Genomic DNA, 24614 nt, shown 5'->3' on the forward strand with positions numbered 1-24614 from the left:
GACAAATGCAAACACGAAGAACGTACAATTGCGCCGAGTTGTCAGAAGTTGTCGTCAACGACAGCAGGATTACTGATGCAAACGGAAGCAATTCTCTGAGTGAGGAATCGGTGTGCGTGCTCAGCGTAGGGACAATTAATTACAAGGAACAATAAAACTGGATTCAAACTTTAATTCTTCGTGCCGCCTACATAATTGAATAGACATTATCATGCGTATTAGTGAAAATTAATTGACTATTAGAATATTATGAGGTGAAAAGTGAATTCATGGCTATTTAACAGTGAACAGTCATCGATTTGTCCCAGGATTACAACGCATTCTGAACATTGCTTAACTATATTTTATCTCTGGAATTACGTCGTGTAGTTATTGAACACGCAATGTAGCGATGCCTTGATGACGAAATAACAATTTATCAACTTAACATCCTAGCAATTCCATAATGTGGCCACGACTTGGGTGATGGATTGAAGATTCAAGACTTTATATTATTAATATTCAATATCCATTACCTATCCGGGCATAATAAAAAGAAGAACTACAGTTAGCCAGTTCGCGCAAGCTGAAAGTCTGTCGCGGACTCACAACAGAAGAAAATTCGTGGTCATCATTTCAGGTCAAGGGAGTCATCGAGTCATCAAGTGATCCGATTGCCGCGTTTATCAGTGAAGAAGCAAGAGCGGCTTACACATTCTGACGCGCTGCTCTATTAAAATACTGACATTAATCATGAAAGACGGTATCTGAAATATGACCAAACCACGCGACGAGTTTGTGTTTTCTTACTAGTTACAGGGTGGCGTTGTCGTGAGCGACGGACGCCGTTCCACGTCATACCGACTGGGACCACCATCACCACTGAGTCGTGTCAACTCTAAGGAGACGCAGACGCCACAGTATGGACGCAGCTCATTAATTAAAATCATCTAATTAATACAAATTGTACTGAATTCATTCTACGAGGGCAGTTCAATAAGTAATGCAACACATTTTTTTTCTCGGCCAATTTTGGTTGAAAAAACCGGACATTCCTTGTGGAATATTTTCAAACATTCCCGCTTCGTCTCGTATAGTTTCATTGACTTCCGACAGGTAGCAGCGCTGTACGGAGCTGTTAAAATGGCGTCTGTAACGGATGTGCGATGCAAACAACGGGCAGTGATCGAGTTTCTTTTGGCGGAAAACCAGGGCATCTCAGATATTCATAGGCGCTTGCAGAATGTCTACGGTGATCTGGCAGTGGACAAAAGCACGGTGAGTCGTTGGGCAAAGCGTGTGTCATCATCGCCGCAAGGTCAAGCAAGACTGTCTGATCTCCCGCGTGCGGGCCGGCCGTGCACAGCTGTGACTCCTGCAGTGGCGGAGCGTGCGAACACACTCGTTCGAGATGATCGACGGATCACCATCAAACAACTCAGTGCTCAACTTGACATCTCTGTTGGTAGTGCTGTCACAATTGTTCACCAGTTGGGATATTCAAAGGTTTGTTCCCGCTGGGTCCCTCGTTGTCTAACCGAACACCATAAAGAGCAAAGGAGAACCATCTGTGCGGAATTGCTTGCTCGTCATGTGGCTGAGGGTGACAATTTCTCGTCAAAGATTGTTACAGGCGATGAAACATGGGTTCATCACTTCGAACCTGAAACAAAACGACAATCAATGGAGTGGCGCCACACCCACTCCCCTACCAAGAAAAAGTTTAAAGCCATACCCTCAGCCGGTAAAGTCATGGTTACAGTCTTCTGGGACGCTGAAGGGGTTATTCTGTTCGATGTCCTTCCCCATGGTCAAACGATCAACTCTGAAGTGTATTGTGCTACTCTTCAGAAATTGAAGAAACGACTTCAGCGTGTTCGTAGGCACAAAAATCAGAACGAACTTCTCCTTCTTCATGACAACGCAAGACCTCACACAAGTCTTCGCACCCGAGAGGAGCTCACAAAACTTCAGTGGACTGTTCTTCCTCATGCACCCTACAGCCCCGATCTCGCACCGTCGGATTTCCACATGTTCGGCCCAATGAAGGACGCAATCCGTGGGAGGCACTACGCGGATGATGAAGAAGTTATTGATGCAGTACGACGTTGGCTCCGACATCGACCAGTGGAATGGTACCGTGCAGGCATATAGGCCCTCATTTCAAGGTGGCGTAAGGCCGTAGCATTGAATGGAGATTAAGTTGAAAAATAGTGTTGTGTAGCTAAAAGATTGGGGAATAACCTGGTGTATTTCAATGCTGAATAAAACAACCCCTGTTTCAGAAAAAAAATGTGTTGCATTACTTATTGAACTGCCCTCGTATTTTGCATGCCTCGAATATTCTAGTGCCACGCCACTGTCGAGCACTGAAAAAATAGGGAAATAGAGAGAATTTGTGGAATTTAGAGCGCTCATAGTCACTGGCATGTCAGCAGACATTTTGAAGTTCAGCGTAACAGTCTAGACGGACGGTAACAGCCATTTGCTAACTGCCAAGTCGTTGAATTCTGAAGTACGCGTTACTTCGTCTCTGTAGATGCTTTAGAACTGCGAGTTACACGTGCCACTGTATTGTGTGCTGTGGTTACTTTAATTCGGAAAACACCTCCAACGCCAACTGTAGCCTAGATTATGACACCGCAGCCGTCGACTAGCGCGTGGTACAAAGACAGTGCACAGGGCACTGCAATGCCAGATAAGATCTAGAGAGTAGAACCGGCTGGTTGAGAAGACACTGCACCATAGATTTACGCCAGGGCATCACGCGTCGCACTGAAGACAACCAATGAACGCTCAAAGCGTGGGTAAAGATTCGTTCACTCGACCAGCCACGGTAAAAATTGGAAGCCGCGCGGGGTAGCCACGCGGTCTCAGGCGCCTTGTCACGGTCCGTGCGGCTCCCCCCGTCGGAGGTTCGAGTCCTCCCTCGGGCACGGGTGTATGTGTTGTCCATACCGTAAGTTAGTTTAAGTTAGATTAAGTAGTGTGTAGGCTTAGGGATCGATGGCCTCAGCAGTTTGGTCCCGTAAGACGTTACCACAAAATTCCAAATTTTACACATTGGAACACACCAAAGCAAGATAAGTAAATGTCCAAATGTGTGTGAATTTATAAGGGACCAAACTGCTTAGGTCATCGGTCCCTAGGCTTACACACTACTTAAACTAACTAATGCTAAAAACAACACACACACCCATGCCCGAGGGTGGACACGAACCTCCGGAGGGAGGGGACGCGCAGTCCGTGACATGACGCCTCAAACCGTGCGGCCACTCCGCGCAGCGCAAGATAAGAGTGTGTCTAAATTCATATGAGGCGATGCTTCCCGATTACCATGAGACCACGATTGAAACACGTGGTTGAAGCATTCTTATGAGTGAACTGCTTGCAAGTCATGAAATTGGCCCGTTAACTGGGGAAAGATACATGTACTAACGTGTTCAAGAGAATCTAAACGACCTGAATTGCGGTGCACCTGGTTTTTATGCAATCCACATAACGTAGCTTTCTTGCAGGTTCTCTACGCTCTTTTCGATATCGTCGTTTGACTACAGAAAATGGTTGCTACTCGAGTCCATCAGAGAACGTTGTTCTCCATAGCCGTCAGTCCAGATGAAAATTAATATCATAGTGATACATACACTCCTGGAAATGGAAAAAAGAACACATTGACACCGGTGTGTCAGACCCACCATACTTGCTCCGGACACTGCGAGAGGGCTGTACAAGCAATGATCACACGCACGGCACAGCGGACACACCAGGAACCGCGGTGTTGGCCGTCGAATGGCGCTAGTTTGCCGTGGCATACGGAGCTCCAGCGCAGTCTTTAACAGTGGTAGCATGCCGCGACAGCGTGGACGTGAACCGTATGTGCAGTTGACGGACTTTGAGCGAGGGCGTATAGTGGGCATGCGGGAGGCCGGGTGGACGTACCGCCGAATTGCTCAACACGTGGGGCGTGAGGTCTCCACAGTACATCGATGTTGTCGCCAGTGGTCGGCGGAAGGTGCACGTGCCCGTCGACCTGGGACCGGACCGCAGCGACGCACGGATGCACGCCAAGACCGTAGGATCCTACGCAGTGCCGTAGGGGACCGCACCGCCACTTCCCAGCAAATTAGGGACACTGTTGCTCCTGGGGTATCGGCGAGGACCATTCGCAACCGTCTCCATGAAGCTGGGCTACGGTCCCGCACACCGTTAGGCCGTCTTCCGCTCACGCTCCAACATCGTGCAGCCCGCTTCCAGTGGTGTCGCGACAAGCGTGAATGGAGGGACGAATGGAGACGTGTCGTCTTCAGCGATGAGAGTCGCTTCTGCCTTGGTGCCAATGATGGTCGTATGCGTGTTTGGCGCCGTGCAGGTGAGCGCCACAATCAGGACTGCATACGACCGAGGCACACAGGGCCAACACCCGGCATCATGGTGTGGGGAGCGATCTCCTACACTGGCCGTACACCACTGGTGATCGTCGAGGGGACACTGAATAGTGCACGGTACATCCAAACCGTCATCGAACCCATCGTTCTACCATTCCTAGACCGGCAAGGGAACTTGCTGTTCCAACAGGACAATGCACGTCCGCATGTATCCCGTGCCACCCAACGTGCTCTAGAAGGTGTAAGTCAACTACCCTGGCCAGCAAGATCTCCGGATCTGTCCCCCATTGAGCATGTTTGGGACTGGATGAAGCGTCGTCTCACGCGGTCTGCACGTCCAGCACGAACGCTGGTCCAACTGAGGCGCCAGGTGGAAATGGCATGGCAAGCCGTTCCACAGGACTACATCCAGCATCTCTACGATCGTCTCCATGGGAGAATAGCAGCCTGCATTGCTGCGAAAGGTGGATATACACTGTACTAGTGCCGACATTGTGCATGCTCTGTTGCCTGTGTCTATGTGCCTGTGGTTCTGTCAGTGTGATCATGTGATGTATCTGACCCCAGGAATGTGTCAATAAAGTTTCCCCTTCCTGGGACAATGAATTCACGGTGTTCTTATTTCAATTTCCAGGAGTGTATATCGGCGAACACGTTATGAGTGACACAGTCTGTAACCCTTTGTAAACTCAAATTTATTAAAATAAATGGCATCACTGTCCCATATTCACTCATTCACTTGTTTCATCTTTTCACGGCTTTTTGAGGTCTATTTTTCGCCCACTGTCCAAGATTTCCTTTGGAATCTATACGTCATTCACAGTTTATGAAATTTCTTTGCGGATGTTAGCAATTTGTAATCACTGCATGTGTCCTATCATTTGTTTCATTATTTGCAAGAGATGGTGCCAATAAAAGTATTCTCAAAAAAACTAGTTTTGAGTGTATATGAAATGAAATGTTACTTACTACCAACGTTAATAGCATGTGGTGATGTTGGAAAAAGCGAATTTCTGAATGAGCTTTACAGTTTGTAGTACGCTTAATACAGGAAATGAAAATGGCTATGACGGCTACTGGAGAGGACTATCGCCCAAATAATTCCCTCTGCTCTTTATTTGTGATGTTTGAGTTGAAGTCAGTGCATCTGGATATATTTCGTAGCTACGCTTCAGACCCAAATTATAATCACTAAAACGCGAATGAAACTCATTGTGTTTTACTTCACGTATTTCAGCTCCAAGTTGACATGGGACCAGCCAGAGCCACCTCGACTTTGATGCGGCACCTCGTAACTGGCAGCCAGCTGAAAGATCATAGTGGCTGTACAAAGGCATCCTTTCACTCTCACTATTGTAATAGGGAATTGGCAACAGTATAGAACATATTATGCAACTAGGTGAGTGTCGACTTACTGCCAGTTCAGAATGATCCTCCTGAATTCACTCGGTATTTTCTTATCATTTGCAGAAAATAATCTTCAGATGTACAATGATGTTACCGCAGCTGCTGTAGATTACAGGTTTAAGGAGACTAAACAACTAAGGTCATTAGTCATCTACCAGAATGAATTCAGAGTTCGTCATTGTCTGTGTCTAAGGTAAATTCTGTGAGTAACTGTGAGGAAGTTTTCTGAATGTTTACGCACCATGTAACGGAGGCGAAATGTTGGTACCAGGGCAGTATACGCCTAATGCGATGTTGGTCACCGCCTAAAAACGACATCCAAGCTGGCCAGCACACCAACCTTCGCAGATAATCCACTGGGCAGATTCGAACTGGGGCATCTCTCTATCCCAGAAATAGGCCCTTTAACGTGCATGGCTCTCCTGTTGGATAATACTGGGTCGCCAACATTTTGATTGGATTCGAGGAAAGTCGTTCCATGGAAAATGTACAACTAATCTCATATATTATATTGTGAATAACCTGTGTTATGACAATGAGAGTTATTTGTGGCAGCAATAGCTTGTTAGCTATGAGGAAATGTTGCAAACTTTGTGAAGCAGAAGTGCAGTTCCTTTTGATTTCAGTCTCACTGGGTACCTCGTCACTTTCTTCCGACCCAGCTACAAGTTTCCAGATAAAATATAGGTACGCAAATCTTAATTCCTCCAACTTAAATCTTCAGGGAACCTTAATTTAGTATTACCTCGATCCAAAGGTGAAAAATGTAAGAAATTATGACGTAACATCCCTATCAAAATTTAAAATCTTCTGCTTATACCGACATAATTCTTAGTTTTTTTGTGAATTTGCAATTTTATTTATATCTCACCCTGAATTATTTAACTGTATTTCCTTTGGGTCTATTCTCACTTCCAGGTATACATGTTCCTGTGTTAGAAATGCTTCTTGACTATGTTACAGTTCGCATATACCATATCAAAATCAAAATTGCATAATATCTGACTAATGCGTGAAGTTTAGGGAAAGCTAATATTACAGATACTTTTGTTTATTAAAGCAGACATTCATTGTAATGTTACCGCGGTACAATGTAATTCATTTGTATTAGAGCAGGGTGTCATTTTCTAGCGTTTTTCGTTGTTTTATTGAATATAGCATAAAAAATATTAGATAGAATTTAATCGCCAACATCATATTCTTTCACATTAACTAAAACAGTCTGTTATACAGAGAAGGTAATTTTTGGGTTCCATAGCTGCAGAAAGCTACTGGACGGGAGATAAAGATGTCATGAGTCCATGTTTAAAGAGCATTTTCGTTCAGAAAAAAAAATTGATACTTGGTCTATAAAGGGAGAGAAAGGTAAACGTTAGAAGGGCTGAATAGAAAAATATGTGTAGTATGGATTGCTTTACAGCTAAGCTCCTGGATAGGTTGTTTAGTAAAATCAGCAGAGTGCAGACGGACATTCTTGTACAGTAGCATCACTTGCCCTAGTTTCCCTGGTCGTTTCTCTTAAGTGGTGACAACAATACATTTCTTTTGTTGGCAACAGATACCAGCTGCACTGGACACACCATTGGGGTGCAGTCCATAAAACCAAAACATAATGCACTCGAAGACAAAAAAGAAAACGACGCACTCAATGGTTCAAATGGTTCAAATGGCTCTGAGCACTATGGGACTCAACATCTTAGGTCATAAGTCCCCTAGAACTTAGAACTACTTAAACCTAACTAACCTAAGGACATCACACACACCCATGCCCGAGGCAGGATTCGAACCTGCGACCGTAGCAGTCCCGCGGTTCCGGACTGCAGCGCCAGAACCGCTAGACCACCGCGGCCGGCAAAACGACGCACTACGAAGAAATTATGCGAATGGGACGGATATCGGTAGACACTGATTACAATTTCAGAGAAAATTGGATTATCTATTCAATATAAAGAGATTCATAAATTGAACGAGTTAATAACGCATTTATCTACTTGTGATCCTTATGCAAGAGCTTCCTGGGCTTGGCACTATTTGAAAGAGTTCTTGGATGTCTTCCTGAGGAATATCGTACCAAATTCCTTCCAATTGGCGCGTCAGATCGTCAAAGTCCCGAGATGGTTGGAGGGCGCTACCACAGTGCTCCAAAAGTTCTCAATTGGGGAGAGGTACGTCGGCCTTCCTGGCCTAAGTAGGGTTTGGTGAGGACGAAGACAAGCAGTGGTAACTCTCACCTTGCGCAGACGGATATTATCTTACTGGAATGTGAGCCCACGGGTGCTTGCCATGAAAGGCAACAGAATGGGCGTAGAATGTGGTCGACGTACCGCTGTGCTGGAAGGATGCCGCAGATGGCCACCAAAAGGGGTCCTTCTATGAAACTAAATGCAGACCATCACTCCTGGATTTGTGTGTGTTTGTGTGTGTGTGTGTGTGTGTGTGTGTGTATGTGTATGTGTGTGTGAGTGAATTCCCAAGGGACCAAACTGCTGAGGTCATCGGTTCCTAGACTTACACACTACTCAAACTAACTTATGCTAAGAACAACACACACACACCCATTCCCGACGGAGGACTCGAACCTCCGGCGGGAGGGGCCGTGACATGACACCTCTAACCGCGCGACCACTCCGCGCGGCACTCCTGGTCGTCAAACCATGGTGGACTACAGTCAGGTTGATGTCCCACTGCTGTTTAGAGTGTCTCCAGATACCTCTTCTGCCTGGAGTATCATTGATAGGAGTAGACTGTTTTTAGTAATGAGTCCTGCTTCGAACTGAGCCCCGATGCCCCGGGCAGTGAGAGAATACCAACTTGAGTATCGCTCGCCATACTGCCCGCCAACGAGGTGTGATGGTGTGGGGTGCCATTTGTTTTCCTAACAGGAGCCCTTTAGTTGTCATCCGTGACACACTTGCAGCACAGCGGTACGTCCGCGATATTCTACGTCCATTTTGTTGCCTTTCATGGCAAGCACCCCTTGACTTACATTTCAGGAAGATAATGATTACTCGCACACGGCGAGAGTTTCCAGTGCTTGTCTTCGTGCTTGACACACTCTACCTTGGCCAGCAAGGTCGCCGGATCTCTAGCCAATTGAGAAGGTTTGGAGCATTAAGGGCAGGGCCCTCCAACCAGCTGGGGATTTTGACGGTCTAAGCCGCCAATTGGACATAATTTGACACGGTATATCTCAGGAGGACATCCAACAACTCTCATTCAATGTCAAGCCGAATAACTCCTTGTATAAGGGCTAGAGGTGCACCAACGCGTTATTGACTGGCTTCTCTTGAATAAATCACCAAATTTTTCTGAAACTATAACCATTTGTCTGAGTGTACATGTGTATCACGTCTATTGATTTCCGTCCCATTGGAATATTTTTTTCCTGCTTCGTCGTTTTGTACTGGAACGAAATCTAAAAAAGAAATATCTGGGAAAGAATGCATGTCATTGCTAGATGGAACTTGGTGACACAGAGGGCGTTCATCCAGGTACTGTTGTTCCAGGTGAGATCACGTCGCCGGCCGGTGTGGCCGAGCGGTTCTAGGCGCTTCAGTCTTGAACCGCACGACCGCTACGGTCGCAGATTCGAATCCTGCCTCGGGCATGGATGTGTGTGATGTCCTTAGATTAGTTAGGTTTAAGTACGAGGGCCGTTCAGAAAGTAACCTCCGGTTGATTTAAAAAAATACACCAAGTTAAATAAAAATATTTTAATATATACATCTTACAACTACATCTTTGCACTATTTTTCTACATAGTCTCCATAGCGATTGAGGCACTTATAGTATCTCTTCACAAGCTTTGAAATTCCTTCTGCATAAAAATCACCCGCTTGTGCCTGGTAACCCAATCTTGCTGTCACTATCTCGTACAAGAGAGTCTTAGAAATCTGTGGAAAACCAGTAGACAACTCCGACATTGAGAAACGTCGATTTTCACGAACTTTTGCATCAACTGTCTGAACGAGTTCGTCAGTCACCAATGATGGTCTACCACTCCTCTCTTCATCATGAACGTTTTCTCGTCCACTTTTAAATAAACGTACCCATTCACGGACAACTCCTTCACTCATAACTCTTGGTCCGTACACGGCACAAAGCTCACGATGAATAGCTGCTGCTGAATATCCTTTGGCTGTAAAAAACCTTATGACAGCACGCACTTCACATTTGGCGGGGTTTTCTATTGCAGCACACATTTCAAACTGCCACAAAAACTAAACTAGCGCAGGTACGACGTTCACTCGACCACGGCTTGATTCCGACTGACCTGTTGAGTGCGTGAACGCACAGATGGCGTCGCTACTCCCCCCACAACCCGCACTGTGACCAGTCGGAGGTTACTTTCTGAACCGCCCTCGTAGTTCTAAGTTCTAGGGGACTGATGACCTCATATGTTAAGTCCCATGGTGCTCAGAGCCATTTGAACCATTTGAGATCACGTCATTGCTCTCCCACGCTGCGTGTTGGCTACCCATAGCAGGTGCATAGTAGGCATGTTGTCATTAGATCACTTCCCTCATGAATAAACAACCTCTGAAGAAGTGACGATCCTACTTGGCACGTAGACCACAGTGAACTGTGCCTGAACATTATGAGTATTACAATATTAAATGATAAATTTAAAAAATGAAAAAATCAAATACGAAATAGACTGGACAGATGGCGTGTACACAGTATATTTTTAGTACAGATAAAAACTGTTCATACAGATGAACAATGTTATTGGTGCATTATAGCTATTAGCTGTTAGTAACGTTAATAGAGCTTGTCATGTGAAGATCGCAACACTGCATGATCCGAGGACGTGCATATACAGCTTATCGCCATATTATAGACTTCGTGAAAATTCGAATCGTTGGGATGAGTAACATGAGAGCATCATACCTACAACTCACACGTACGTACAGTTCACTGTAGTGTAATGACTACAGAATGAATGGTGAAGAGATGTACTCTAGATAACAGTGTGGCCAGAAGGATACGCAGAGGTTCACCCTAGTTGATTACACCACGAGAAGATAGTTGGATTGTTCGACTTGCTTTGATGTACAGACGGACGGCTACAACTCAAAAATCCGGACAGAAGTACCATGCCGAGTGTCACCACAATCCATTGGGAACAGATTACAGAGAAATTGGGCTGATCTTTGAATTGGCATGTGCAGTTTACCGGCGAAACCATAGCACAGCCGAGACTTATATGGCACGGAATGGATTTTAGCGAAGAATTTCGCTTCTCATTGAATCTGATGAAAAGTCAGTAGAAGCTACTATTTTCGAGGTCATACAACTCCTGGGATCACGGAGAGTTATGGGATGTAAAGGCTTGATTTGATAATTGTTGAGAGAATCTGAATGCTCATCAGTCTGTGGCAAGAATGGTAAACCTTTTATGCTCAGAGGACCTAAGTGCCGTATTACAGCAGGATAATGCAAGACTCCACGCTAGAGTTAACGCCACAAACTTCTTGAGGACCATACAAATACTTGGCTGGCCCGCAGAGTCACCCATAGAGGACGTCCGGAATGCGGTGGGAAGAGATATACTTTCATACCAGCCAGCACTACTCGTGAAGTAACACAACAAAGTATCTCAAGACGACCTTTTGAGGATTCCAGAAACAATAAAAGAGTGTATTCGTGTGCGTAGGGTCACCCCTCATACTCATCTTGATGATGGACGTGTTCCGAATGGAATGAAAGTTTAATCGTTGAATGTCCGACGCGTGATGAACATATCCGTTGAGTTTAATAAATATCGGGCTTCTGTTTCATGTTGTAACACTTTCCACCTCGACGTATAACAAGAAAAATCGTCGACAGCCTACTATATTACGTCCCCTGTAATTTGCTTCTGAACCCTTTGCGGCTGACTAATGCGACTCTCTGCTTCTATTTAGAGTAACACGCGGTTACGCAGTACCCACATATTCTTGTCATGCCAAAAGCTTTTAGTTGATGTAATGTTAATGTTTTAATTTTAAAAAGTCAGATGGTTTCGCAGTCCATAAAAATAAATCTAAACTCAGCATTTCACACCATGCACGACACGCAGTACAAATAGCCCCGGGTTTTGTACGCTATAGTGTTGAACATGTCCGTTGCAGATGTAACTGTAACTTTAGCATCCGTGCACACGTTATAAAGCTAAGTCCCTCTGATGTGGCAGTGCGATGTCTTTAGTGCGACCGCAACCACGTTTTGCGACGTTACTCGAGATTGCAAGAATGTTGGTTCGCTACCATGACTCGCTACAGAGAGGCTAATTTGTGGCCGAGTTTACCGTAGTTGTTTATTGCTAGAAAAGAGAACGCACGAGAAACGTGTTTTCATTTAGTTCCGACAGTGTTGTGAAGCGAATATTTGTTCCTCTCGCGATATCGCTTATAGACTCGCCAGTTATGTTAATGCTGCACGTTTTGGAACAATGATGCTATTCTACCTGAATCCACACACGTAGTTACGTTTTGTATGTATTTCGTTCGGCAAAATAAGGATACACTGGCAATGTCCAATATCTAGCAAAATGTTACATACAGTATTTACAAATCACGCTGTACGTAATATTGCTTTGACAAGTCGAAGCGCAAAGTCCATTGTTTATAGCCAGTTCACCATATCATTACTGGCATTGTGTACATCTCGTTTAGTTCTTGTGTATCTACTTCTTGCACACACTCCACAGTAACGCGATGGATTGTCTGTGGCACACGGTCACAATAACAGAATGAGTTTTCAGCTTTCCCCACTTAAATAGCCAGATTATATATAACCTATGATGCGTCCTGCTTCTATTACAGGTGTACATTCCTTTCTTGGTAAACTGAAAGCAGAGGGTGCTTTGCATGGATAATTGATTAGAAAGGGCCATTCTTCATGCAAGATATGATCAGAATCAAAATTTGATTTCGTGAGATTCTCGCCAAACTTCCTGGGTTTCAATATCTCTGGTTTTTGGAGAGTTTCATCTTGATGTGAGGGCAGCTGAAACCTACTGTGCCATTTATTCCATTCTCTTAGCGTAGCTGTTTGGATGTGAATGGGTGAGGATGTTGAAGAGGTTTGGCAACCATTTCAGAGATGCTGATTTGATAGCGTCTAATATTGTCTTCATTGTATCGTTCAGCTGGGTGTCAACTGTATGTGCGCTGTTAAGATACGCAGGATGGCAGCAGTTTGGAACTGATTAGGCCAACCCAATAGCAGCTGCTCGTAGAAGCGCTGCGTTTGCTTCCCAACCTTGTCACTGAGACTGTGCAGCATATCGTTCCTCCGTTTTGTCTTTGCTGCAGCATTACGCAATTGTTGTTTGTACAACAGCGCCCGGTCAGTTGTGAGGCCCAGATATTTTGGGCAGGGATTGTAATGTAGTTGTTGGCATCTGAAATCCACTTGAGGATCTTTGATTATCCAAATGAAAGCAGCTTATGTCAATTTTATTAATGTAAGATTCGAGTCTTCATGTACAATTAAGATGAACTATCATGTGGAATAACTGAATACCCGGCGTTACCTGGGTAAGTATTTACTCCACTTCTGTTAGTTCATCTCCTCCTTCCCCCTCTCTCTGATCATCTCCTCCACCGTCCTAGGTATCCATCTCCTTCTCTCCCCTGCCTCCTTCTGCCCCTATCTCTGTCCGGCTGCTACTCCCCCCTCTCTCTGTCCAACTCTCTATCCAACTGCAATTAGTCTTTCTTCTCTCTCATTCCTACCACCAAATCCATACTCTCCCGTAACCCTAGATGTCATACACACTTGATAAAAACTAAAATCTAGAGCAGTAATTCTTCGCACTAGCCTCTTGTAAATAGTTTCCTCCATACGGCTACATCTCCACTGATTTCACGTGTTCATCAATTATAGCAGCGTAGTACTGCCCGCAGATGCAATGTGAAGGGCTCCAAATGTTCGCCACTAATCTTGTACTCGGATGCTGTTAAGTTATTTATTTTTGTTTTGGATGTTATTCTGCACTGATTCACATGTAGAGGATGCTGCCAACATTCAAGTCTCTTTATCTCTTCACACCTAATCCTGCTTACAATTATCAAGTCTTAGCCTCTATGTACAACTTTTAGAAACAACACTACGCTATTAGCTATTGCTTGATGCATTACTGTGCGATGTATTAGTCTTTAGTCGAGTTGAATCAATTCCACTAATCAACATTCTTCAAAAGTTTTTATTCCATTCTTGTATGTATGTACCGGGTGATGAGCAAGTCAGTATAAATTTGAAAACTGAATAAATCACGGAATAATGTAGACAGAGAGGTGCAAATTGACGCACATGCTTAGAATGACATGGGGTTTTAATAGAAGCAAACAAATACAAAATTTCCAACAATGTCCGACAGATGACGCTTCATCTGATCAGAACAGTAATAATTAGAATAACAAAGTAAGACAAAGCAAAGATGATGTTCTTTACAGGAAATGCTCAATATGTCCACCATCATTTCTCAACAATAGCTGTAGTCGAGGAATAATGTTGTGAACAGCACTGTAAAGCATGTCCGGAGTTATGGTGAGGCATTGGCGTCGGATGTTGTCTTTCAGCATCCCTAGAGATGTCGGTCGATCACGATACACTTGCGACTTCAGATAACCCCAAAGCCAATAATGGCACGGACTGAGGTCTGGGGGCCTAGGAGGCCAAGCATGACGAAAGTGGCGGCTGAGCACACGATCATCACCAAACGACGCTCGCAAGAGATCTTTCATGCGTCTAGCAATGTGGTTTTTTTTTTGGTTCTAATAAAACCCCATGTCATTCCAAGCATGCGTGTCAATTTTTACCTCTCTATCTACATTATTCCGTGGTTTATTAAGTTTTCAAATTTATACTGACTTTTTGATCACCCGGTACATACTGTGTATCTTCCGTATTTCACTTTCATAGAAAGTTGAAAGCTGTACTGTAGAAAAATAATTTCAGAAAAGTTCTCCTTGTTTTTAAATTTATATTCAGTGTTAACTAAGCAGATTCAGAAGGATGTAGGTTGTAGTAGGTACTGGGAGATGAAGAAGTTTGCACAGGATAGAGTAGCATGGAGAGCTGCATCAAACCAGTCTCAGGACTGAAGACCACAACAACAACAATTCAGTGTTAACTTGTATACTATTTTCAGAAAAGCGTTCCTTGTCACAGCTGGTCAGCATTTTATATCCTCTTGGCTACTTCCGTCAACAGTTACCTTAAAGCTGAAACAACGAAACTATTACTGCTATTAGCATCTCATTTCCTGACATAATTTTCTCAGTATCACCAGACCAACTTCGTCTACACTCCATTACCCTTGTTTTAGGGATTTTCGTCTTGTTGCTCATTTTTTTTTAAAAACTATCCATCCTCTTATGTTAGGGTTGGCGCGTAAGTTGTAACGTTTTTGCCTTGCATGTTGGTATTCCCACTGCGATGGATTTATTTATCGATTGTCATTTTATATTTGTATTTCACTGTAGCCGTTTGAGTTTGCGTATTGTCGTTTTGTCCTTCGGAGATAGTGAGTGGAGCTGTGGACGTTAGGAATGTGGAGAAATCGGAACATTTCTGACATATTCTTATGTTTCAGTTCCATAGAGGAGTGACAGCAGCGGAGGCAGTCAGAAACATTTGCTCCGTGTGTGGCGACAAGGCCACTGGACAGAGCAAGACAAGAAAATGGTTTTCTCATTTTAAGGAGTACGATTTTGACATTAGTGACACTCCATGTTCAGGAAGACCTTCGGGGTTTGATGAAGATCGTTTAAACGTATTAATCCACAATCATCCACGTCAGTGTACTCGAGAACTGGAAAAAGTGATGACCTGCGATCATTCCACCGTTTTACGATATTTGCATGCAATGGGAAAGGTTCTAAAATTCTATTTATTGGTATCGCATGCTCTAAGCCAAAATCACAAAAATCAGCAGGCATCAGCTGTTGCATGAAGAACGCCGGCCATTCCTATCCTGTTACATTACTGGCAACAAGAAATGGTGTCTTTATACTAACATAAGGAAAAGAAGAAAGGCTGAGCCTGAACAAAACAGCAACTCCCCGTACAAAGACCTACATGGATCCATGAAAGATAATATTATGCATCTGGTGGAACAGCGATAGTGTGATTTGCTACAAATTGCTTCCCCTACGTGAAAACACCACTGCTGACATTTATTGTCAACAGCTGAGATATCTTGCAGATGCGGTGCAAGAATAACGACTAGGATGCCAGCGGGAAATCATGCTACTTCAAGATAATGCCCTTCAGAATTCTGCTAGACAGATAAAAAACTCTATACAGGAGTTGGGGTGGTAAGTCATTTCGCACCCACTTCATTCACTTGATCTTGCGCCCTCGGATTTTCACCTTTTACATCTACGTCTACATTTATACTCCGCAAGCCACCCAACGGTGTGTGGCGGAGGGCAATTTACGTGCCACTGTCATTACCTCCCTTTCCTGTTCCAGTCGCGTATGGCTCGCGGGAAGAACGACTGCCGGAAAGCCTCCGTGCGCGCTCGAATCTCTCTAATTTTACAATCGTGATCTCCTCGGGAGGTATAAGTAGGGGGAAGCAATATATTCGATACCTCATCCAGAAACGCACCCTCTCGAAACCTGGACAGCAAGCTACACCATGATGCAGAGCGCCACTCTTGCAGAGTCTGCCACTTGAGTTTGCTAAAAATCTCCGTAACGCTATCAAGCTTACCAAATAACCCTGTGACGAAACGCGCCGCTCTTCTTTGGATCTTCTCTATCTCCTCTGTCAACCCGACCTGGTACGGATCCCACACTGATGAGCAATACTCAAGTATAGGTCGAACGAGTGTTTTGTAAGCCACCTCCTTTGTTGATGGGCTACATTTTCTAAGGACTCTCCCAATGAATCTTGGCACCCGCGTTACCAACAATTAATTTTATATGATCATTCCACTTCAAATCTTTCTGTACGCATACTCCGACATATTTTACAGAAGTAACTGCTACCAGTGTTTGTTCCGCTATCATATAATCATACAATAAAGGATCCTTCTTTCTATGTATTCGCAATACATTACATTTGTCTATGTTAAGGGACAGTTGCCACTCCTTGCACCAAGTGCCTATTCGCTGCAGATCTTCCTACATTTCGCTGCAATTTTCTAATGCTGCAACTTCTCTGTATACTACAGCATCATTCGCGAAAAGCTGCATGGAACTTCCGACACCATCTACTAGGTCATTTATATATATTGTGAAAAGTAATGGTTCCATAACACTCCCCTGCGGCACGCCAGAGGTTACTTTAACGTCTGTTGACGTCTCTCCATTGAGAACAACATGCTGTGTTCTGTTTGCTAAAACCTCTTCAATCCAGCCACACAGCTGGTCTGATATTCCGTAAGCTCTTACCTTGTTTACCAGGTGACAGTGCCGAACTGTATCGAACGCCTTCCAGAAGTTAAGGAAAATGGCATTTACCAGGGAGTCTGTATCTAATATTTTCTGGGTCTTATGAACAAATAAAGCGAGTTGGGTCTCACACGATCGCTGTTTCCGGAATCCATGTTGATTCCTACAGAGTAGATTCTGGGTTTCCAGAAATTACATGATGCGCGAGCAAAAAAGATGTTCTAAAATTCTACAACAGATCGATGTCAGAGATATAGGCCTATAAAAATTCAAATGGCTCTGAGCGCTATGGGACTTAACATCTCAGGTCATCAGTCCCCTAGAACTTAGAACTACTTAAACCTAACTAACCTAAGGACATCACACACATCCATGCCCAAGGTAGGATTCGAACCTGCGACCGTAGCGGTCGAGCGGTTCCAGAGTGAAGCGCTTAGAACCACTCGGCCACAACGGCCGGCTATAGACCTATAGTTTTGCGCATCTGCTCGATAACCCTTCTGGAACTACCTGTGCTCTTTCCCAATCATTTGGAACCTTCCGTTCCTCTAGAGATTTGCGGTACAGACTTTCTGCCCTATACATAGCAGCCTTCAAGGAACTTTCTTTCCTGATGAAAACATGACTTGACAAGTTCCTCGCCTCGAAAGCATGTGATTTCTGCTGTCGCGGTATCGAAAAATTACCCCAGCGTTGGCAGGATGTTGTAAACAGTAAAGGAAAATATATTATATATAATTAAAGTCACTGTTAGGTGTACCTCATGGAAGAACGCTTCGAACTTAGGCACCAATCCAATAATTACAATCTGGTTTCTGAACAAGTTGTATTTAACGTTTCTCTCCCAGTATCATATGCGTTTGAAGTCCAGAATTTCAAGTAGTGGATTGCAGGGAAAATTGTCCAAAACTTATTTCTGAGCCTACAAGTGCTACAAATTACACAACTGGCCATTAAAATTGCAACACCAAGAAGAAATGCAGATGATAAACGGGTACTCATTGGACAAATATATTATACTAGAACTGACATGTGATTACATTTTCACGCAATTTGGGTGCATAGATCTTGAGAAATCAGTACCCTCAACAACCACCTTTCGCCGTAATAACGGCCTTGATATGCCTGGGCATTGAGTCAAACACAGCTTTGATGGCGTGTACAGGCGCAGCTGCCCATGCAGCTTCAACACGATACCACAGTTCATCAAAAGTAGTGACTGGCGTATTGTGACAAGCCAGTTGCTTGGCCACCATTGACCAGACGTTTTCAATTGGTGAGAGATCTGGAGAATGTGCTGGCCAGGGCAGCAGTCGAACATTTTCTGTATCCAGAAAGGCCCGTACAGGACCTGCAACATACGGTCGTGCACTATCCTGCTAAAATGTGGGGTTTCGTGGGGATGGAATGAAGGGTAGAGCCACGGATCGTAACACATCTGAAATCTAACGTCCACTGTTCAAAGTGCCGTCAACGCGAACAAGAGGTGACCGAGACGTGTAACCAATGGCACCGCATACCATCACGCTGGGTGATACGCCAGTATGGCGATGACGAATACACGCTTCCAATGTGTTCACCGCGATGTCGCCAAACACGGATGCGACCATCACGATGCTATAAACAGAACTTGGATTCATCCGAAAAAATGACGTTTTGCCATTCGTGCACCCAGGTTCGTCGTTGAGTACACCATCGCAGGCGCTCCTGTCTGTGATGCAGCGTCAAGGATAACCGCAGCCGTGGTCTCCGAGCTGTTAGTCCATGCTGCTACAAACGTCGTCGAACTGTTCGAGCAGATGGTTGTTGTCTTGCAAACGTCCCCATCTGTTGAATCTGGGATGGAGACGTGACTGCACGCGGATAAGATGCCTGTCATCTCGGCTGCTAGTGATACGAGGCCATTGGGATCCAGCACGGCGTTCCGTATTATCCTCCTGAACGCACCGATTCCATATTCTGCTAACAGTCATTGGATGTTGACCAACGCGATCAGCATTGTCGCGATACGATAAACCATAATCGCGATAGGCTTCAATCCGACCTTTATCGAAGTCGGAAACGTGATGGTACGTATTTCTCCTCCTTACACGAGGTATCACAACAACGTTTCACTAGGCAACGCCGGTCAACTGTTGTTTGTGTATGAGAAGTCGGTTGGAAACTTTCCTCATGTCACGACGTTGTAAGTGTCGCCACCGGCGCCAACCTTGTGTGAATGCTCTGAAAAGCTAATCATTTGCATATCATAGCATCTTCTTCCTGTCGGTTAAATTTCGCGTCTGTAGCATGTCATCTTCGTGGTGTAGCAATTTTAATGGCCAGTAGTGTAAGTTCGGTGCTTCTTCAGTGTTTTAACATATGTTGTAGGTTCGGTATTAACTGGTGTGTTCGCACGTCTCTCCGGAACAAGTGGATGTCTTATTCTGTAGGTAATGCGTGTTTAGCCATTTCGTACGTCTGATAAAACATTTCTAAAACAGATTCCTTAAATTAGTGCTCCGAAACAAGTGCTTGTTTGCTTTTTCGAGAGCTGATGTCAGCTGCTTCAATTATGTCGGAATATTCCAGAAGAGAAACGAGGGTGGAAGGGAGTGAGAGCAAAGGCAGCACCCCAAAGGACGTGGCGACTCGGCGACAATGGCTGGCAGGTGGACGCGTGTAGTCAGTGGCGTGCTAATGAGCGTCCTCCCGGCACAGCGGTGCGCGGCTCCTTGCAGACAATTGGGGACACATGCAGCGCCAGTGTCCCTCGGCGGCCGCTATTGTGCGTCCTGCTGTCGCATGCTAAGCGGCCGGACACGGACCGAGCTGTGCTGCGGTACTGCCTAAACTGTTGGCGCGCTTCCACCGAGATGCTCCCTCGAGGTGTACAACAAGCAGCCTTGTCGGCCACCTAACTAACGTGCAGTGTATTTCTTTATTGTCCCTGTAACTGGAGCCTGAGGTAGTTGTTTTGCCTGAAAAGATTCCCATGCACGATGCAATTTATATAAAAGTAGTCTCCCCCTTCCCAGCTTTGTTTTGGAACTGGTTCAAATGGTTCATATGGCTCTGAGCACTATGGGACTCAACTGCTGTGGTTATCAGTCCCCTAGAACTTAGAACTACTTAAACCTAACTAACTTAGGGACATCAGACACATCCATGCCCGAGGCAGGATTCGAACCTGCGACCGTAGCAGTCCCACGGTTCCGGACTGCGCGCCTAGAACCGCGAGACCACCGCGACCGGCTTGTTTTGGAACTGCTGTTCGCTTTATACTAAGGACTTTGGATAGCTGAGAACCATCTGTTGCACAAATATCGTGATTGACATTATCTACCTGCCTTTAAGTGCCGAATCATCTAAAGTTGCACGAATATTAATCGACTATTAGCCGTAGTCTCTGTCCCAAGGAGAAAAGCGCGCGTAACGGAAATTTACTTCTCAAGTAGTTTTCTCTCACAGGCTACAGGAGGTTAGAGTTCGCAGGAGTAGGAAAAGCGTGCTGGACATTGTAGTGTAGTTCAACGAACTAAGTAGCTGTCTCATGAACATTTATTTAACAGATGAACTATTCTCCATTAACATGAAAACGTACATAATAGTACTGAACCTGTGATTTCCTACGACCCAACGATAATACTGTGACAATGACTATTTGTTACAAAAGAATTGGTAGGAAAAAGGAAAAAGCAACAAGGAAACGCATCTGCTCACACACAAACTAATCAAGTAATCGAAAGCCAAGTTCATCACTTTCCATTAATAAACGAATCATCAAAGCCGATTCGTGACTCTCAGCGAAAACAATCATGAATGTTAACTGTGCCCATGATGCATGTAGGATTGAGTTCAATTTCATTTGACTTTACAGGAAACGATACTAACTGAAATTATCACTCGCTAGAATTCCGCACTGCTCCTTACGATTTAGGGTAATTGTTATAGAGAATCCAAACTAAAACTGAACTAACTCCCAGCCAAAAATCACTTTTTTCGTGTGTAAACAAACAGCACGTCATACTTACTTGCCCACAGAACAGCGACTGATGGTGCGAGCCGACTGCAGCGCGCCGCAGAAGTTCTTTTTAAAATCTAAACTGCCTGACGTCTGCGTACAGAGAAAAAACAAACTTGTTTGGGGCGCACTGACCAATCACTAAGAGGAGATTGCCAGTAACAGCAGTCTCCTCCAATTTTTTTTTTTTTTTTTTTTTTTTTAGTGCTGTAACGTTACTCTTTTAATCTGCTATCAACTCGTACCGAAATACGGAAGCAGTATGCTGTTAAATTCAGTGTGAGTGTTCACTATGTTGGTTCCGCGTGGTCACCTTTTTCCGGATATTTTTCCTCTAAACTTTCTCCAATTCTTTACATGGTATTCAGTTTACTGCAGCTATGGTAGTCAACGCCAAGTTCTTTTGGCATATAATTTACGACGTTCGACGCCTGAAATTTTGAAGATGGCTGTGATTTCAGCTCCTGATGATGTTTCCGCTGCTGGCAATTGAAATTGGAACATCAAGGCGGACAATGAATATTGAAATTTCACTGAATGCGCTCATTCAGAGTGGCAGGACCAATACGTAAAATGTGCACATATACCGGTTGCGAAATTTTCAAATACAGAGCTTCAACCTTTGGCAGCAAACGCGACTCTGCCACAAGTGGGCACTGACTCAAACCGAGTATGAATGACAGGCACAGGTACATCATTACACACTGCTTCAGCTCCATTCAGATGATCATGATGATGTTGGTTTGTAGGGCGCTCAACATCGAGGTCATCAGCACCTGTACAAGTTCCCAGTCCAGATCCAATCTCGCCACCTACCGAAATATGATGAGATGATGAAGACAATACAGACACCCAGTTCCCTGGCGGAGAAATTCCCCAACCCGCCCGGGAATCGAACCCGGGACCCCGTGATCCAGAGGTAGCAAGCTCCATTCAGGAGATACCATATTGGCTGGCTAGTGATGGCGTCTCTCCTCGGTCCAGTTTTCGATGAATGAGAGATGGAGAATGTGCTGGATGGGTCAACAGTCGAAGACACTGTAGGTCTATCGAGATACGTAAGGTCAGTAGAGTAACATCCAGTGTTACGTTATCTTGCTAAAAGATAACTTCATAGACACCTCGAAGATATGACTCAGTCACCGGCCTTAATGCTTCTGACATGTAAAGCCTTATGTCTGTTTTACAGGCAGTGCGATCCAGAAGTTATTATACTGAGTATGCCAACATTCCATGGACTGCACCCTTATGATGGCGATGGATGTAGTCTGTCAGCGTTTATTCTATATTGGGACTTGTCTGAAAAGAAGTCGTGGTGCCACTACTGTGTCTAGTGTCATTGTTTGGCCCGCCACTGTCGAAGCCGTGCTGACAGTCTTATACAAATATATTTCGAGTACATATAAAATTATATAGTTTAATTATTTTGCGTGTTATTTTTTAATTTATTTATATCAAAATCCCCAAATACCATACCGCAATATAATATCATTCTGTCGTCGTGCTAAGAAGAAAAATAAAAGCGGTGACATTAGAAGATTCAGAGAGGTCTAATAACAATGATCTGACCCGTTACATACAAAGTATATCTTTGTCTTTTTGTGTAGACAAAGGTTTAATGTCTGTTTTATCGTTTCTTATAGCGTCGTTGGACACGTCCAGACTAAACGTTGGTTATGTGTGGTGTTCTCTTAAATGAATGATAAACCATTTCAAGATTACATGTGTCTGAAAACTTATTCAAAATTACCTTTCCTGAAAATTAATCAGAGGAATAATAAGGTAGTTTAAATATCTGCATCTTTAAAACGGAATCGATTCGTTTCGTGTGATGATTTTAAGTTCCATTTGGCTCCAGTTTATTCACTACCATTTTAAAGCATGAATCTGCAGAATTAAGAGACGAACTCCGAATGTTACACAAATGTAAAGAATACCATTTAATAATCGCTTGGTAGCACAATTATTAAACACATCGATTTCATAAAGGTTGTGAGTCTACCTGATATTTTTTTAATTCCATAAAAGTTCCGTGTAACCCCACTGATGTATAAAGTGTTCCATTTAAAGGAGAATATCCGCTACCGATATTGCATTTAGACACGTAATGAAGGCAAAGAATAATTTGACTTTTTCTCTTTAACATCGTCTGGGAATACTATTTCAGTAGCAGTATTGTTGCTGTTGTAGTCTTCAATCCGAAGTCTGGTTTGATGCTACTCTGGCCTGTGCAGCCTCTTCATCTCCGAATAACTACTGCAATCTACAGCCTTCTGAATCTGCTTACGTGTATGACTTCCCCCTCCCCCCCCCCCTTCCTTGGTGGTGCCTTTATGTCTCAGAATGTGTCGTACCAACCGTTCTTCTAATCAGGTTGCGCCACAAATTCCTTTTTTCCTCAGTTATCTTCAGTACCTCCACATTCGTTACATGATGTACCCAAGTAATTTTCAACGTTCTTCTGTAGCACCACATTTCAAAAGCTACTATTCTCTTCTTGTGTTAACTGTTTGTTGTCATTTTTTCAGTTCCATACACTCCTTACAAATACTTTCAAAGAGTCTATATTCGATGTTAACAAAATTTCTGTTCTTCATAAACGATTTACTCACCGTTTTTATATCCTTTCTGCTTTTGCCAGCATGAATTATTTTGCTGTCCAAAATAACAAAACTGATCTCCTATTTTAACTATCTCATCTCTTAATGTAATTCATTCAGACGCACCTGATTTCATTCGACTTCATTCCATTATCCTTGTTTTGCTTTTGTTGATGTTCATCTTAAACCCCCTTTCAAGACACTGCCCAGTTAGGTTAACTGCTCTTGAAGGTCCTTTGCTGTCTCTGACAGATTTACGGAGTCATCGGCAAACTATCAAGTTACAATTTTTCTCTTTTGAATTTTCATTCCTACTCCAAATTTTCAAAATGGTTCAAATGGCTCTGAGCACTATGAGACTTAACTTCTGTGGTCATCAGTCCCCTAGAACTTAGAACTACTTAAACCTAACTAACCTAAGGACATCACACACATCCATGCCCGAGGGAAGATTCGAACCAGCGACCGTAGCGGTCACGCGGTTCCAGACTGTAGTGGCTAGAACCGCTCGGCCACTCCAGCCGGCTCCAAATTTTCCTTTAGTTTCCTTTTCTGCTTGCTGAACTACAGATTAAATAACATCGGTGATAGGCTACAACCCTGTCTCACTCCTTTTTCAACCACTGCTACCCTTTCATGTCCATCGGCTCTCACACCAACAGTCTGGTTTCTGTACAAGTTGTAAATAGCCTTTCACTCCCTGTATTTTACTCCTGCTACGTTTAGAATTTCAAAGACAGTATTCCAGGAAACATTGTCTGTAGCTTTCTGTAAATCCAGAAACGCTATACACGTAGATTTGCCTTTCCTTAACCCGTCTTCTAAGATAAGACGTAGGCTCAGTGTTGC

Source organism: Schistocerca nitens, chromosome 2 (genome assembly GCF_023898315.1).
Source record: "Schistocerca nitens isolate TAMUIC-IGC-003100 chromosome 2, iqSchNite1.1, whole genome shotgun sequence".
NCBI classification, from domain to species: Eukaryota; Metazoa; Arthropoda; class Insecta; order Orthoptera; family Acrididae; genus Schistocerca; species Schistocerca nitens.